Genomic DNA, 18,627 nt, shown 5'->3' with positions numbered 1-18,627 from the left:
CATGAGCGATCTCGCACATGCATAGCTAAATGTCCAGAAGGTGTTGACTTCAAGGTCAGAGCATGTTCTCTCAGTCGTGTGCTCTCTCAGTCTCTCAGTCATGTACTATGGTGCGTCTTCGTTCGCACCATAAAGAAAACCAAGTTGAATATGTTACGCTACTGGGGGATGCTATTCTTCCGGACAGGCTCTCTAAAGTGCTTGAAAAAGATCCCAAGTACTGCACTGAACCAAAGAAACAGGCAGTGCAGATGTTGGGTATTATTCATGATATCGCGGACAAGGTTACTGAGACGGACAGAGCCCCATGCATCAATGAATGCATCGAGGTGGTTTTGCGAACACGTCCAAAAACTGAAAATACAACCAGCATCCAAAAGGTTGTTGATTATTTTAAGTTCAATGCCAAGAAAGTGAAGAACAAAGCTATTGAATTGTGCCGCAGACTTGACCTAACACAATTGAGGAATCAAATTACCACTTCAAAAAAGACCAGCTAGAGATTTTCTTCACCGCCAAGACAGACTAGCCAGCATGCCCATTCCGTGCAGTAGTTACTGAGAAAGGAAGCTGGCAGGGGAACATGTCTCGATTTTTTCTGCGCCATCTGTCTTTCCTCAAGCTGGATGATCCTTTTCTAATTCCCAACTCTGAAGAGGTAACCCAGCATTTAAAATAAAATCCCACGAGAGACACGAGAGTGAGATTTGGGTTTTCGTTGGACGTGGAAGATTTGTTTTATTATATTCCTCATGATAAACTCTATTCAGCAGTAAGCGATTGCATTGATGCCAACGGGAGGGTTAATTTTCAGAACAACTGCGGAACATCAGTAGAGGCATTCTTAGAAACTTCTGAGATTCTACCCCTGTTCCGCTGTAGTCTCCTTCAATGAAATTCCTACTTACAGAAGAGAGAACTCTGCAAAAGTTCCTGCGTTGCACCTGTTTTATGCGACGTTTATCTGTCACATTTTGATCAGGCTATTGCTAAGAATATATCAACCAGCCAAGTCTCGCGTATCTTTCGATATGTCGACGATTACTTGGTGCTCTCCCCTTTTCGTCCCGATGATTGTGACAGTCATCCTATCAACAGTGTGAGCGCCACATTTCTGGAACAAGCTGAACAGATCAGCTTTACCATTGAGGCACCAATGGACAGCATCCTACAGTTTTTAGACCTGCAGATTACTTTCAACAAGGACCAGATCTGCTGGATGTGCCACCCAAGTTCTAAAGAAACGGCTATTGCGCTATGACTCATCACATTTCAAACTTGTAAAGCGAGGTATAGTGTCTAATTGTTTAAGCATGGCGTTAAACTAGTCATGTGAGCACAGAGAAAAATCAAGCTTCCAATTACAAGTGACTCATTTGAAAGCTTCGGGTTACCCCTTTCCAGTTCTGATTGACATCGCCGAAAAGTTATTCACAAAGGACAAAAGGAAAGAAAAAAAATCAAAAAGAAGAGACGCCGTCCGGCTGTGGTGCCTCACATCCACAAGATTTCTCACATGACGAAGAGAGCATCCACGTTTGATGTCCAAGTTGTCATATCGGCACCGGATAAATTAAACCGAATGTGCCCAAAAATCAACAATATCAAGCAACAGCATCATGAATGCGACATAAACCACAAGCTCCGGTATGTCAACTGCAACAGCGTAGTGGTGTATGAAGTCCCTTTCACACGAGAGAAATTGTATATAGGACAGACTGGACGGTGCATAAATACACGACTGAGAGTACATGCTCTGACCTTGAAGTCAACACCTTCTAAACATTTAGCTATGCATGTGCGAGATTGCTCCTGCACACCTTTGCTTTCGGATACAAAAGTGTCAGGACGTTTTAAAGACAAGAGGAACAGGGAAATCTTTGAAGCACATACCATACAAGCCAATAGAGAAAAATGCGTCTCCGTATCACCTTTGGCGTTGACTGACAACGAGGTACAGTACTTGAACCACTATACATAATCACGTTTGCAAGCGAGCGTGTAAGGTGGTGCACCGGGTGAGTCTTTGCGCTCGCGCCGGTATATCTTTGGCTGTGGTGCCTGTTGGATGTAAAAAGGAACATAGGCTGTGCGAGGCACTGATCGGCGGTCTATGGACGATTACTTATTAATTTTCTATTTATTTTTTATTCATTTTTTATTCTTATTTTGTCTCCCACGGTCTAGGGGATATTTACCATGCCTTGAGAATAGTATCGTATCTAGTTCAAAATCATTAACTTTATTTAATTTTTCATATTTTTTTTTGGTCTACTGGGCTTCAGTCTTTTAGTCTAACAGTCTCTTTAGATCGCTCCTGCTAGAAATAGACCTACTTGTTCTTTTTTCAACTCCAGACACTTCCTTCACCTTCTTTAAGGATGTATACCAAACCGTCAGTTATGCGTTAGCGCCTGTCCTGTCCACCTCTTCATCTGTCCTCATCCTAACGCTATTTGTAATTTAGTACGTAAAACCAACTTGCCCGAAAGGATATTTTTATTGAGTTCACCCCTGCGGAAGCGACCGTGTTGGTCTTGAAAGGTTCAGAACCTCACATTTGCGACTACGTTAGACGCTGTTTTATATATATATATATATATATATATATATATATATATATATATATATATATATATATATATATATATATATATACATATATACCGGGTGTTTTTCCGAAGATTTTCAAGAATCCTAAAAATTAGGGCGATTGAAAAAAGAAGAAATTCTCTTCGGGACAAACTACCAGCCACGGCGGACGTCAGGAATTGCCAAAAACCTACTAATTAGCCAGATAATTAATTAAAACTTGTTAATTAACTTCTTAATTAGGGGAAATAGAAATATGGTTCCAATTAGGAAGTTGCTGAGCGTTATCGAAAACCCCTAAATCAGTCATTTTCCGAATGACTTTGAGCGCGTGAGACGAGTAGTAGCGCACTAAAGTTACCACTCGTGGAGCAGGTATCTTATCTCTTATCTAGCCCCAGCTAGTGCCACTAAATAAGCTACGCTTCAGAGTAACGACACTTGGCCATATTGTGTCTTAAAATCATGGTTGCCAGTTATCTGAAGCATTATCTGAAATCACAGAAACGCTTTTCTATCCTCCACAAATGTTTGGACACTTCGCGGCAGAGCAAAGCAATATTACATAACCTTCCTAACACCGAACCTAATGCTGAGGAAGTCGCACTTTCGAATCATGACGATCGGCAGTTGTGTCTCCTCTGCATATGAGCCAAAATGGCGGCGCCCACAACAATGTAGGGGAACGGAGTGCCGATACTCTAAGCGCAGCTTATTTAGTGGCTCTTGCCCCAGCCTTGTACCTGCTGCACGAGTGGTAATTTTCGTGCGTTACTACTCTTCTCAAGCGCTTAAAGTCTTTCCGAAAATGACTGATTTAGTGGTTTTTGGTAACGCTCAGCAACTTTCTAATTGAAATCATATGTCTATTTCCACTAATCAAAAAGTTAATTAACAAGTTTTAATTAATTATCTGAATACCCTACCAAAAAATCCGGTATAATTTTTCGCTATCCGGATTATGGAACCGGAAATTTATGTGGATTCTATCTGGACTCTAACTAGATATTAGGATTTCATAAATTATTCCTTTGTTTGAATCTGGATTTCGGGTTTCCAGAAACAAATTTCCGGTTCAATAATCCGGATAGTGAAATGTTAGACTGAATTTTTCGGTAGGGTAAAGTAGGTTTTTGGCAATTCCTGACGTCCGCCGTGGCTGGTACTTTGTTCCCGAAGAGAGATTCTTCTTTTTTCAATCCCCTCTAATTTTTAGGATTTTTGAAAGTCTTCGCAAAAACACCCGGTACATATATATATATATATATATACACGATGTAAGGAGTTTGGGATCATACACAGAAAATTGGAAAGTAATAATTTCAACCCGAGCTTCTATAAACATGTTTAGCGGTATTCCTCACCCATTAGTCTTGCCAGATATTCCATCTGTGTGAGAAAAAAAAAACGTTTAGAATGCAATTAAAGCCAACATTAAAACGAAGTTGTCTATGACTCATCGTTTTTTTTTTGTGTTTGTCAACAGGACAGTAACCGACAGCATAGTTAAACTAGAACTATTGTGCTTGCCTTATGACCGCTCGCGCGCGGCTTATCTCTTATCATGTAGTTTTGGCATTTGTTTAAATAAAAAATTTACGAAATAGGTGTCAAAAACCACATGATTGATGATAAGCACGTAGCGCTTCCCGCATGCATTTCTTGGTAAATATAGCGATTGCATAAGCTGCCGATATAACGGCAACCCGTACGAAGTCGTTCATACATATTAAAAAAACGTTTTGGTACCACTAATTGCCTTTAGTTTTATCAACCCTTTTGTACAGACCCGTTTGATGGTTACAAACATTAAGTGCCGCTTGCGCCGCGAGCGACTTTTGGTCACAACACCTTTGCAAGCCTGTTGAGCTTGCTTATGGCACCAGTGCTAGAAAGCTTAAAATGCTACATGAGCAACAAAGATGGCATTCAGCACTACAAAACAACATCGTCGAGGAGGCAAGTTGTTTTACAATAATACTCGAAACATTTTAACAGATCTCGAACTCCTTCCTTTTGGCGTTCACCTGGAGAATTGATGATGAGACGATTCATCTACATTACAAGCAGGAGTGTAAAGGTGGTCTTTGTTATTTATTTTTTTATAAAACAGAAGTTTTCTATTACGCCAGAGACTGGAGCACCACCCGGTGGCATTTGCCATAAAAATGGTTTACCCCTAAGCTGAGACTGGGATAGGAGCTACGTGCACGCCGGACCAATCAGACAGACACCTGCCACTCATCACCTGACCCGGCTCTCTGCGCGTAGTTATGGACGCGAGTTTGCTCATAGGTTCTTAGAGAAGCGTATGACTGGTCCAACTAGGACGTGGCTACCACCGCAATCTCATCTTAGGGGTGAATAGAGTATATACACGAAGACAAAGTAGAGGGGTGGTGCCAGGACAAGCGCCTGTCTTGTGTACACCATTCTACTTTGTCTTCGTTTCTTGTGCGCTGTGTCAAATCCACTATGCTTGAAACAACTAGTCCACATCGCCATCCTTCATATGTAGTTTCCGTTATCACCGTTCGCTCGGCTTTGAACGATAGGTGTTACACCTCCTCAGCCTCGAGGGTAGGGGAGGGGATAGGGGCGTATAGCGAAGCAGCATGTGTGGGTTTTTCAGCACCTGACAACGTGACTATATTTGCTCAGTTACGGAGCTGGCCATTAAAGATGGTTGCTATAGCAGAAACACTCCTCCCCACCCTCCCCTCCCCCCACACACACACACCACCATTACTGGCTTGCCTCCCGTCGTTTGACCCTCACCTTTTTGGGGGAACGGCAAGTATGATACCGTCAGTGTATTCAATGAAATACGTATATTCTGAAGCACAGTGTCTTGATGGCGTTTCGGCGCACATTATGCAACAGAAAGTTTCGAAATGGAATTCTAATTTTCGCTTGAACGACCGGAGGAGGACCGAAGGGGCTGAGGGGGGGGGGGGGGGAGGTGGGGTTATCTATCCTCCTCCGCAGTAGTTCCACAGCTAAGGTAACCTAATAACGTTGGAAGCTGAGTTCCGCTTCTGACGTGTAAAACAACTATCTGGAATTGACTCGGGATAACTCAATATCCGCGCCTGCTGGAGAAACTGACTTCGCTTCTCGGTGGGTTTTTCTCCAGGTCGTCCAGGAATAAAAGCTGACTTGTATATTTTTACCGGCTCACCGCCGGGTTCCTTAAAACCCGAGAAAAGCTTCTCAGGAAGGGTGTGAAACGAGAGAACACAATTGCGTAGTATATCGGGTAATGGTGGTGCACTTGCACTTTGGGCATATTTCCTACAATCTAAGAAACAACGCGGTCTCGAAGGTTTGACGGCGGCATCTGGTCCTCTAAGCACCCATTTGTTCGCCGAAGAGATTGTCTGGTTCCAGCTAGGTACCGTGCCCTAAAGCTGAGTAAAACTGCACTCGACTCGGAGATTAACCGAAAGGCGTGCGCGAGCAAGAGGATTCATTAGTCCTCTTAGAACAAGTTGTGTCTGTATGCTTTTGTTTTAGTCCCCGAAAGCAACGGAACGTTCGCAGGAGGAGAGCTGTTATTTCGCTCGCCTCGGTGATCGGCGCTACTCAGCCCAGCACTGCTGAAAGTGGAAAGTGTTAACCGAACTCCGACGAAACTGGCGAATTTTATTAATATTTAACGACGGTTCAGACCTTCCATGATACACTGAACTTCGCGCGTTGATTGAATGCGGGTTTACAATTTTGTTGACTCGCATTCGACCACCTATCTCGTCAACAATGATGCGTTAAAATTTGGAGAGTCCCATTGACGTAATTTGCCCTCGCGCAAATATATTACCATTTATCCAAGGAAAAAACCTCCGAATCATTGCGCATTAATTTTTTTTTTAATTAAAAAGTTTCGGGAGTTTGTAGATGACGCGCTTTTGGCACCCTAGTCTTGTCGTCACGATAAATGTGCACCTCATTTGATTAAACGGAGTTACCGAGTGCTATTTAAGAGTGGTTTCTGCGTCTCCCCATGATCAATCTTTCCGCGTAGGCATATGTTGAACTAAAAAGCCGTGACGACAGATCTGATGCACCGCACGGCCTTCTAAAAAAAGTACATTCAAGGGTAGAATTTAGACGCGTTCATGCCGTCATCGCTATTTTACATAACGTTTCCGATCAACAGCGAAGAACGAATTAAACGCGCCTGCAACGTCAGCCATTACAAAACCGTCCCCGTAGCGAAACGAAAGATTATATCCAAAAAATAACAAAAACACCAGAAAAAAAAATTGCAAACTGAAAACAATAAAGACAAACAACTTAACATGATGTTCAATATTTAGCCCCCGAAGGCAAACAGATTGCTCGCCTGGAAGACAGCTGATATAGCGGTAGTGTCAACGCGCTCTCCGGACGTCAACCGCCTCAGTTTTATGTGTGGCCTCGCTTTCTGCACGTAGTTATCAGCGTTGGCGTGAGCACGTGGCATAGATGGATGCACTACTGGTTCAACATGCGCGTAGCTTCAACCCCGCTGGCAGCTTAGTGGTGAAGGGAGTATAGGCCTTTTGCATAACCTCGTACCAGCGTGTAACTGATGTACCCTCGTCCTAATGAGGTTTTGTTTTGGAGTTCATTGTTGACAAAATGTATGCAACCGCCACGAGTATAAGCGAAAAGGCTTAGAAGCGGACGCCGCTCGTGAGATTGTTCTAAGTGCTTCGTTTTCTCTTGTTATTCTTTAAAAAAAATCTACGGTTGTATGGCTAGAACTGCGTCGTCGTAGTGCGCACACATAATTTTAATAAGAATAGTAACAATCGCGAAAAATGTGCTACGAGTACAGGAAGCTGCAGCGCGAGTGTGGCTGGAATGCTATTAGTCTTCGCACGTTCCTCAAGGATCTTTACTTACGAAGTCAGTCGATTGCGAGCGTGAATCCCGAGGGCTATGTGTCAGACGCATCGTCACGTTTATGCTCACTATTACCTCGTCTGCGGCAAGATAACTGATTCAAATCGGGTGCAGTGCTTTGAATAAGTTACCACTGCAAGTTAGGCTATTGCTCCATGCCATGTAGAGGGTATAAAAACGTCTACGTGTCATTACTCAAAATGCAGCTATCAAATCCCAAGAGCTCACCTTCTGTGGGCTGTTTGGCCCATTACTGCGCGAAGGACCTCGCGGAAGGACCTCGCAACGTGCGCGCGAGCAACGCTAGGCCTCACAGAGTACGTTCGCTGTAAGGGAACAGTAAAAAATGGGTTGTGTGTGTGTTTATACAGCCTAGAACTTGGTCTGCCTCACAGGGGCGACGAGTCTCCCAGCTGTAGATGAGAAATTTAGCCAGTGCGGTACAGCCGCTAGCCTGGGGTCTTTAACGTGCATCACACAGTAGTGATACACGACCGCACGCCGGTACGATGCTCATCCAGATCGAAACGGGCAGGGGTGGGGCTCGAACCCAGGATCCCTGGGTTCTGCAGCGCGAGCTTTCGCTCCACGTGCTCTGAGCTGGTGTGCGCTAGACCACTCGGCCACCGATCCCACCTAAGGGAACAGTATAGGTGTGTGGTCCGAGTTCTCTCTTGTTGGTCCTTCTTTCGGGTGACCTGTAGCGCTGAACCCTACATTATTTGGCTCTCCACGCGAGGCGTACTGCTCCCCCACGGGTTGCACTGCAGGCTTTTAGTCCGTTTTAGGCCTGTTAGCCTGGATTTTCTCGTTTGTGTCTCCCCAGATAGACCTACGTGGTCGTTCAACTAGGCTTCGGGCACCGGACGCCATCTTTGTCATCCCGGCTTGGGCATTGTGTATATTGTGCGTACTGCAGTATATTAAGTTGTTTCCGATATATTTTATTCTGTTTTGTTCTGTTTTTGTGTCTGGTTGTTTTTCTACGGTTGCGTATGCGATGCAGGCCCGCCATATAGCCGCCGCAGGCAATGACGAGACCGGAGAGGGGCCTGACCCGACGTCCATGGACCTGATGGCTCGGGTGGCCAACCTCTGCGATATGGTCGTTTGACGCTTGGTTCTGGCTGAACACGTACCCCAAAGGCAAGGGCCACGACCCCAGGTGTCAGTCCCATCATACACGGGCTACGACAACCGGAAGTCCGTGGCCGACTTCCTGGCCAAGCTGGCGGCAAATAAGCTCGCCACTAAAACCTCGGACGAATACGTCCTCGCGCGGGTTCTGCCCATGGTTTTCCAGGCGAGCGCCAAGCGCTAGTTGCGCATCGTGGCCCCCTTCCTCACCTGGGAAGACTTTCGGCGGACGTTTCAAGAGAAATTTCTTCCACCTGGGTACCAGTCTCGTGTACAGTAAGAACTGGAGCGCCGCACCGAACACCCGGACAGGACCCTTATCAAATATGTACGGGTGATGCAGGAGCTCTATGGCAGAACCTGCCCAACGATGTCGGAGTCAGACAAGGTTGCCCGGGTGACGCAGCAGAGACACCCAAGATTCCGGTTCTACCTGCATGGCCGCAAGTATTCCACCCTGGAGCTCCTGAACCAGACGCTCACGGCATACAGCAAACGCTCCTGGGCGAGCTGTAGTATCGGCCCCCGCCATCGTCTGAAGAAGCTCTCGAGCCACCCTGTGCCTGGTGAGCTCCCGCGTACAGAAGTCCGACTCAGCGCCAAACCCTAAATAACCTGGTCCCCCCTCCCCCCTTTGTACTGGACTCCTACACTTTCGGGCAATGGGAGCGCGGGAGTCCAAACGATGGTTCGTACCCCCGGCTACGTGCCCGGCAGGCTTGATCGAGACTACGGCAAGGTAAAAGCCGTTCAAGGTCCTTTCTCCGCAATGCCAACCGGGGCGCCGATCGCTGGTCCAACGAGAGACACCAAGAAAGCCAGCAACAACAAGCGCAAGGAAGCCCGACGCACGGCCCTGACCGGCGCAACTTGGTGCGGTTTTTTCGGCTGCGGTCGCCTTAGCCACTTCCGGAGTAACTGCCCCAACCTGCAAAGCAACCGTCCTGCAGCCTCGGGAAACAAGGTGACCCCTGAACGCCTGTCGGCCGCGATGAGAATGGACAACCCGGCAAATCTTCCGTCCGTATGTAAAATTCAGCCTCACCTTGAGCGAATTGAGCCTCGTATGACAGTTATTGTGCTCGGAACATATGTGGCAGCGCTGATTGATACGGGTGCGAGTCTGTTAAAGGGGTATCCACACATAGGAGCACTCCGCGGAGGGATGTCGTGACGTCCACAACCCGGGAATCTCCGTCCCCGGCTCCGCCGCCTACCTGCGTAGCTTTCGTGCTGTGCCAACGGCACCACGAGGCGTCAAAAAGGGATGACGTATGTCTCACGTGATGCGCGTTCGGGGTGTTCACACGAGGGAGAAATCCTGGGGATTTACCACGGCACGTGCATCCCGCGACCAAAACGCCAGGTTTTGCGATGCGCAAAAGCCTCGCGTTTTTTTCTCGTGTTGTGCACGAGCCGTGGAGAAATCCCCGGAATATCTTTCTCGTGCGAATACCCTATCTGAGTGAACACTGCAAGGAGCAGAAAGACAAACTGCGGGAGACTAACGTGCGCTTACAGCTAGCGTCAGGAGCAGAAATGCTGGCTAGTCAAACCGTGAGGTTGCAGATCGAGGTTACCGAGGAAAAACGCTGTGAGCGTTTCGTTTGCTTACATGGTTTTGCGGTACCGATATTTTTGTGGCGAGATTTCATTTTCGGGGAGATCCTGGTTCTTGATTTTCCGAACAAAGGCTACCGGTTAGGTACTGACGCGAAACTGATCCCGCTCACCAGACGAAAGGATTGTATTAGCAGTGTCGATGAAGTTGGCGTTAGAACTCCTGCTTTGCGACTCCAATGTGAGGTAAGCGATTCTTTGCAGAACACTCCTGCTACAAACCAGCAAAAGCGGGCCAAAGACTCCTGGAGGAGTTTTCGCCGATGTTCATGGAGAACCCCTGCAAAACCGGTGTTTTAAATCATTCAATTGACACCAGGAATACACGTCCTCTACGCTGCAACCCTCGACCGATCAGCGTACACACGCGAGCCCTGCTGGACATGGCGCTCTAAGAGATGAACGACACGGGTGCCGTATGTGAGGCGCAGAGCCCTTTGGCCTTCCCTATCGTCCTTGCCCCCCAAAAGGATACAACGGCTCAGCTTTGCGTCGACTTTCGGCGCCTGAATGCGGTAACTATTCGTGACGCGTACCCGTATCCTTCGATTGAGTGGATCAGGTACAATTTGGGAAACGCGAGCTTTTTCACGACAATTGAATGCAGTCGCGGTTTCCTTCAGATAGAAGTCGATCCCGCTGACATCGAGAAAGCAGCGTTCACTCGCCACAGAGGGTTGTACGAGTTCGTGCGCATGCCTTTTGTCTTAAGTGACTCCACTGCTACATTCCAACGACTTAAAGACATCGTGCTTGGTTATGCACGGCACAACTACGCCATTGCATATATCGATGACATAGTTGTCTTCTCGCGCACGTTTGAAGAACATCTTCTCGAGCGCATGCAGAATGCTGGTTTGGCAGTTCACTAAGGAAAAATGCAACTCGCCACACCTCAGATTAACCTGCTCGATTTTGTAATTGACGATGGAGCGCTTGCCCCTTACGAGGACAAGCTGAGGGCCATAAGTGAATTTCCTTCTCCCCATGATGCAAATTGTGATGCAATTTCTTGCCAAGCGTTGATTTTACCGCCAGTTTATACCCCACTGTGCAGAGATTACGTGAGCCCTAAGCAAACTACAGCGCAAAGGCGTCAAGTGGCGTGTGACGGAGGCACAGAAAAATGCTTCCCTACCGGATAAACCCAGCTTAACTTTTCGCCCCTATCAGGTTTATGAAACTGGAAACCAATCTGGATTTTGTATGGAATTTTTTTGTCTTTTAAGTTTCAAAAATTATGTCTTTGTCTCCATTCTGAATTTCGGGTTTCCAGAAACAAATATCCAGTTCCATAACCAAGATAGTGAAAATTTAGACTGGAGTTTTCAGTAGGGTTTCCTTGAACTGTCCAGAGCAATTGCTAAAACAGCATCCTTGAAACTCCCGGACCTGAACCGCCCGTTTGTACTGCAAACGGATGCGAGCGGCTACGGTATTCACCCTGTAGAAATTCGACATGTATCTTGATAGCATGCGCTTTGTGATCCAGTCGGATAATGCCGCCTTACCTTGGCTTCAGCGGCTGGAAAATCCGGCAGGACGATTAACACGCTGGGCACTTACACTAAAAATAAGCCACGCTCACAAAAGAAAGTTGCAGACGCTTTGTTGCGCTCTCCGCTCGGCAAAGAGCACGTGCACGAGGATGCCAATGTTGTGACTGCGAAAGATGCTGGCTCTCGCTGGGGTACTTTGATTAGCGATTAGCGAATTGAGCTTCGTGCAGCTCAGCACACCGATGGACTTTGTCGCAAGGTCTCTGAGGAGTTGTGTTCAGGTGACCGACGTGGCAACAGAAACGCTTACATGGGTTTCGACTCATACTTGCTGGCCGAAGATGGTTTGCGTCTCCGGTACATACTTCAGACCGACGACGTGGAGGGTGGCTCTCCAGGTACTCCATTTCGAGCCGTGATACCTCGCCGACTTCGCACATCATTCATTAGATTTTGCCATAACTCTGTTTTGGCTGGCCATAGTAGTGGCTGCAAGACTTTTTAAAAGTTAAGCCGTACTGCAACTTGGCCGGAATTCGTCAGGACGTGCTGTGGTACACTCGTTCATGCCCGGTTTGTCAGAAAGCCAAACCGCGCGGTTGTCCACCCCTGGTCTCATGCAGCCGTCGTGAGTCGATCCCCATGCGTTGCTGTCAACGCCATGGGTTCTTTCCTACGCAGTCCGCGTTGCTACCACTACTTGTTGGTTGTCACGGATCACTTTAGCAATTTGCATTGCGATCGCTGACGTACAGAAAAATCTGGTTGTGTCTGATGGAGACGTTCGCACGCTTCGGATTTCCGGCGAAATTGATGAGCGACAACGCTACTTATTTTGCCAGCGAAGTGTTGCGATACTCATGTGCAACATCGGGTATGCAATACAGGTTGACGTTGACTGATTATCTTTAAGCTAACATCACCAAGCGGTGAACGGGAACTTAAAATCAATGTTTATAGCTCACATCGAACGTCACCATGACTGGGACACAAATCTCCCATAGCTCGCGTTCGCAACACGCCCAACCATAAACCGGTCTACTGCTTTTGCGCCAGCTTGCCTGAAGTTCGCAAAAGATATAACTTTGCCGCTAGCAAACACTCGCACGAACGACACTCCTGCCGCTGCTCGCTCACACGGTCAGTTTGCAGGAAGCCTACGACGCAGACTGAACGACATCGTTCGTGATGCTCGGGAGAGTTTGGACGTCGCAGGGCTGCAACAGGCTGAGCAGAACAATCGTGACAACCGGGACCTGCAATTCGAAGTTGGAGACCTTGTACTCCGACGGACACACCCACTTAGTGACGCCTGCAGAGGTTTCACAGCTTCCCTTGCGAACTGGTCGGACGGCCCATAACGAGCGCGAGACAATGCCTCACGCCTCACGTACACACTCCTTCAGTGTAAGGGGTGGTTATTATTTGGGCCAGTTCTCGTTTCGACCTTCTTGTTCGGACTTCCTCGAAAGGATCATTCTCAAAACGTTCTTCTCGGTTGGGCCCGCCACATTTGATCCGTTCTTGTTACATACTTCGCGTTTCATCACCCCAGAAAAAATATCAAATGGGGGCACTTCTAGGTGTCGGTCTTGTGACGGGGTCATCGCATATTCCCGAAGAAGCTTATTCAAGTCCGCCCCTCCCTCCTCCCAACTCTCCTATATGCACGAGATCACATAAGCACGCACACGTGCTAATTAGTCCGGCGGTTTGGCTACTAGTTCCTGGGATACGCCTCTTCTGCTCTTGAAACATGCCGTGAAGGTCATAACCCGCTCGTTGGGTTGTCCGGAAGTGGCACGGGCTGGGTAATAAAAGACTGCACTGCTTTTTTGTGTGAGAGGACGGCTTCGATAGGTTTTTCATTTCCCGGGTCGCGGGAAGGTGCACTTGAAGGGGACTCCCCCCCACCACACACACACACACGCTTTGTACTTTATTTTTTGTTAAAGTGGGCTGCAGCATACTCTACGAACTATCGGGCCAATCCAAGGCTGAAAACGTACCACGCGCTATTCGGTACTAGTGCGAACGGGATTAAATGCGATTAGATCCAAATGCAAAAAGGCCGATTCGGATATATTGAGAAGGTTCAAACGAGAAGGTCTTAACGAGAATGGGATGAAACGAGAACGGGCGAAATGCGAATGGGACGTTTTGAGATACTCCCCATTGTCAGTCTGGACGACTCGCTGGACCTGTTCATGTCACCATCCGATAGTGTGCTCGCAATTTTAGCTAGTCTATTGCACGCCCAATGTTACCGACGATTTCTTGTAGAAGCCTTTCCGGAGACAACTGTTGATTCTTTTTTTCCTTGTTTTCGCATCTTTTGCATGTCCCGCTATAGCGGGACATGCAACGGTTTTGGCAGTATACTGCCAAAACCGTCACCGACAACGGATGCAACGACGGCTATGAGTGGTGAGCGTCTGAAAAAATCCGCCTGGTCCGGGTTCGATACCCGGACCAGGCGGACCAGTCACCTAGCTGTGTTTGGAGATTTATGTTTGTCCTTTGTCCCTCTTGTTCCCTTTCTCCAGGGATTATTTTCATCATTCTTGTCCAGCTCGCTTGCACCTTTGCTTTTAATTGCCTTATAATTAGGGCTATAGACATTTCTATAGCTGGCTGTAGCCGTCCTTATGGATTTCTATGGCCGACCATAGAAAGCCATAGGTGGTGATAGCCTGCCACATAATTTGCCATAGACGACCATAGACCATTTTCGTATGCGATATCTGTTCTGCCTGTACGGCGATGTCGTCAAGATGAAGTTTCTGAAGAACAAGAATGACTGTGCCATGGTCCAGATAGAGGACCACCTGGCCTTGGAGAGAACAGTGAGTCACCAGAGCGGCGTACAGTTCTTCGGCACCAAGATGCAGCATGGATACTAGAAGCAGATATCCCTGAAAACCGTGCAGCTGCCCTTCAAGCCTCCTGAAAGCACTCAGTACTTCATGGAATTCTTGGGCAACTTGTCTGCAACAACCACATCACGAAACTGGAAACGCCCTCCAAGAACCGTATCCTGCTGGCTATGCAACGTCGGAACTCCTCCTTCCTTTACTACCACCAACCATAAAGGACAGCCACTGAGCCAGAGGATAGAGAGGGGGCGAGGGGGGGGGGGGAGGGGAGTTTGGGGGCTTTGCGGCCCATTACTGCACGATGGGCGTCGCGGTCAGCGCCCGGCACGCAACGTGCGCGAGAGCCCAGCTTGGTCTCATGGAGTGCGTTCGCTGCAACGAAACAGTAAAGGTGTGTGGTCTGAGTTCTGGCTCGTTGGTGGTCCTTCTTTCGGGTGAGCAGTAGCGAAAACCCTACACTACATAGAGTATATTGAACTGCTCATATATAACTTTGTTGTTGAAACTGTAGCGGCAATGTAATCCGAGCCGACGAGAAGACGACGAGATGGTCAACTAGGAAAACCAGAGGCGCGAGAGAGGAGCTCGAGGACGGCAGAACGATTCCTGATCTTGACGTTAACAGACACCCACCTATCTGTCACGCAATAAAGGATCCTACAACTTGTGACCCGGTCACAAGACCAACCGACTGCCCTACGATGGGTAACGAAGATTCAAGTGGACAACTGCCAAACCCAGCCTTCACTGCTGGTGAGGCGTACCTCGCTGCACTTGGGTCGCTACCTACCTTCAGCGTTGCGTCGATGACCCTTAAGCTTCCCGAATTCTGGCCGGCAGACTCGGAATTATGGTTTATTCATATCGAAGCCCTTCTTCGAGCGAACCGGATAACAACTCAAAAGACCAAGTACGACTATGTCGTCGCAGCCCTGCCACAAGCCACCGCAGAAATCGTTCGGGACGTCCTGCGCACACCTCCCCAGGATGTTCCTTATGACGCTCTCAAAAAGAGCTCATCCGCCGTACAACAGCTTCTGAGCAACGCAGACTACAACAACTCCTCACAAATTAAGAGCTGGGAGACCGCAAGCCGTCCGATTTGCTACGTAAAATGCAACAGCTCCTAGCAGATAATTGGACACATTAGACCTCTTCATTTTTAGAGAACTATTCCTACAGCGCCTTCCCCATCAGGTCAGAATGAATTTGTCCACGGCGGGTGATTGCCCTCTTGATGCTCTTGCTAGAATGGCGGACATAATTATGGAAGTTGGGACGCCTGCTGTGTTTGCCACACATCAGAGTTCACGTCCCACGCCTCCTTCGTATCACTCTGAAGTGGCTGCGCTGAGTGAAGCAGTTCATCGACTCTGCGCCAGCGTTGAGCAACTCTCAACTGAAGTATCCCTTCTGCGACAATCAGAACGTTCCGCGTCAAGACGCCGACAGCGTTCGTCATCCAACGGCCGTCGCAGTACTCGATCTCAGTAAGCCTCACCTCCAGCTGATCAGCTCTGCTGATATCACTCTCGAAATTCGGCGAGCGGGCTAGCAACTGCGTGCAGCCTTGCTCTTATATGGGAAACGACAGGACCACTCACTGACGACGGCAAATGTGGTGGATTAGCAGGCGAGCCGTCTTTTCTACGTTACCGAGAAGAAAACAAAACAGCGTTTTCTCATCGACACGGGTGCTGAAGTCTCTGTGTTTCCTCCAACGTCCGAAAATCGCCGCAACCGGCTCTGCTTCACACCCTTAAGAGCGGTAAACGGCTCGCCAATCTCAACTTATGGAGAGAAGTCCCTAACTCTCGATCTTGGTCTCCGTCGGACATTCCGGTGGATATTTCTGGTTGCTGACGTTCGGCATCCAATCATCGGAGCCGACTTCCTCTGTTTCTTCAATCTTATCGTGGACTTGATGAGCCAACAACTCCTGGATGCTGAAACGCACCTACGCGTCCAAGGTATTGCATCCAGTTCACCAGCTCTCAGTCCGCCGATTCTCAATCCGAGCCTCGAGCCGACATGGGCTATGCTCTTAACAGACTTTCCATCCTTGACCACTCGTTGCACCGCAGACACTGCCGTCAAACACCAGGTGACGCACACCATAACGACAGCCGGACAACCCGTGTTTTCTCTTCCACGCCGCCTCGCACCTGAGCGTCTAAAAGCTGCAAAGCAAGAATTCGAACATATGCTGGAGCTCGGACTTATTCAACCATCGTCCACTAACTGGTTATCTCCTCTGCAGATGGTGCCAAAAAAGAACGGTGACTGGGGACCTTGCGGGGACTATCGGGCTCTAAACAACATCACCGTGCCCGATCGATACCTTATACCTCACATTCAAGACTTCACTAGCACCATTGAAGGATCCACCGTTTTTTCAAAACTCGACCTTGTACGAGCATACCACCAGATTCCCGTAGAACCGGCCGACATCCCAAAGACTGCCGTAGTAACACCTTTCGGCATGTTCGAATACCTACGCATGCCATTCGGTCTTTGAAACGAGGCCCGAAAATTTCAACGGTTTATGGACCAACTGCTCCGAGGACTGACCTTCTGCTTCGCCTACATCGACGATATTCTAATCTCTAGTCCAAACAAGGACCTCCATGAAGAACACTTGCGCCAAATTTTTGCTCGACTGGACGGATATGGAATTACAATTAACGCCACAAAATGTGAACTGAAAGTATCTGAGCTGGATTTTCTTGTTCAATGACGCTTAATCAGTAGGGAAGCGCCATACAATGACGCTTCCCTACTGAAAAAAAAAAACTGTATGAACCCATATGGCAAACCATATGGAATAGTATGGATCTATATGGTTCCATATGGCAAACCATATGGCATGGTATGGATTTATACGGCTCCATATGGCTGAACGATACGAAGCCATACCATACGCATATGTTTCCGTATAGTTGGATACGGCTGAACCATACGGAGCCATAACATACACATATGGTTCCGTATAGTTGGATATGGCTGAACCATACCGAGCCATACCATACACATGTGGCTCCGTATGGTTGTATAGTCTGGCCCATACAAAACTATATTCATTCATATGGTCGCACCAGTACCGTATACTCAACCGTTTACGTTCATATGACTGCAAACAATTCCACCTTATTGTCACGCGCGTCGCCGACCAAGCGCGCTGGTGGCCGAATGTTTATCATCTTTAAATCCTACGCAAGGGGCTCGAGGTTTGATGCCTGGGAGCGGGCGCGCCTTTTTGTTATTTCTGTAAATTTTGAGTTGTGGTAAATTCGAGAACCCTGTTGCTTATTTGAGGTCTGAATGTTCTATGGGCCGAACCTCCTACGCTGATTTTTTTCAGGAGCCCACTTGTGTAAATAAGAAGTTCCGTGTTGCGAGCCGGGGTCAGTCTCACTGCAGCATTTGATTGGAAGTGGATATTCTGCTGGTAGCTGGCGCACCAGGGAAAACAAATGCCGGCCGTTGTCCCATATCGGTCTCGTATAAAACAAATTGTGAAAACATCAATTCGAAGTTGTAAAGTGGCGCAGTGGTAAGGTGCCTATTTCATAATCAGTAGAACACTGGCGACAGTGGTTCAATCCTGTCACAGGTTCGGTGAAAAAAAAAAGATATCCTATGCAAACAAATTTATAATTTTGATAAGACCGCTGACCGGACGATAGGTCTACGCCCTGGTGACGGACTCACAGTGAGGGGAGAAGTAACAACACAGACTCCTTTCTTTTCAACCACACGATGGTTTACTGAAAATCCGATAGACATAAAACAAAACAAACAAAACTCCCGACAGCGAGGCACAACGGACCGCCCCACAGAGGAAGCGCTCAGGCGCGACTTATCGTGAAAACACGGCGCTCGTTCAAAGAACATTTTCTGCAAACTCGAAGGAAGAAAAAAAAACAATTAAAACGGAGATAAACTATACAAAGTAATATGGGGGTGAGTGGCGCGAACCTGAGTTCGGTGAGTGATGGGGTTGACGCGGCCTC

Source organism: Ixodes scapularis, unplaced genomic scaffold, assembly GCF_016920785.2.
Source record: "Ixodes scapularis isolate PalLabHiFi unplaced genomic scaffold, ASM1692078v2 PGA_scaffold24__2_contigs__length_7659602, whole genome shotgun sequence".
Taxonomy (NCBI): domain Eukaryota; kingdom Metazoa; phylum Arthropoda; class Arachnida; order Ixodida; family Ixodidae; genus Ixodes; species Ixodes scapularis.
The sequence above is the reverse complement of the archived record's forward strand: the minus strand, read 5'-3'. Positions refer to the sequence as shown.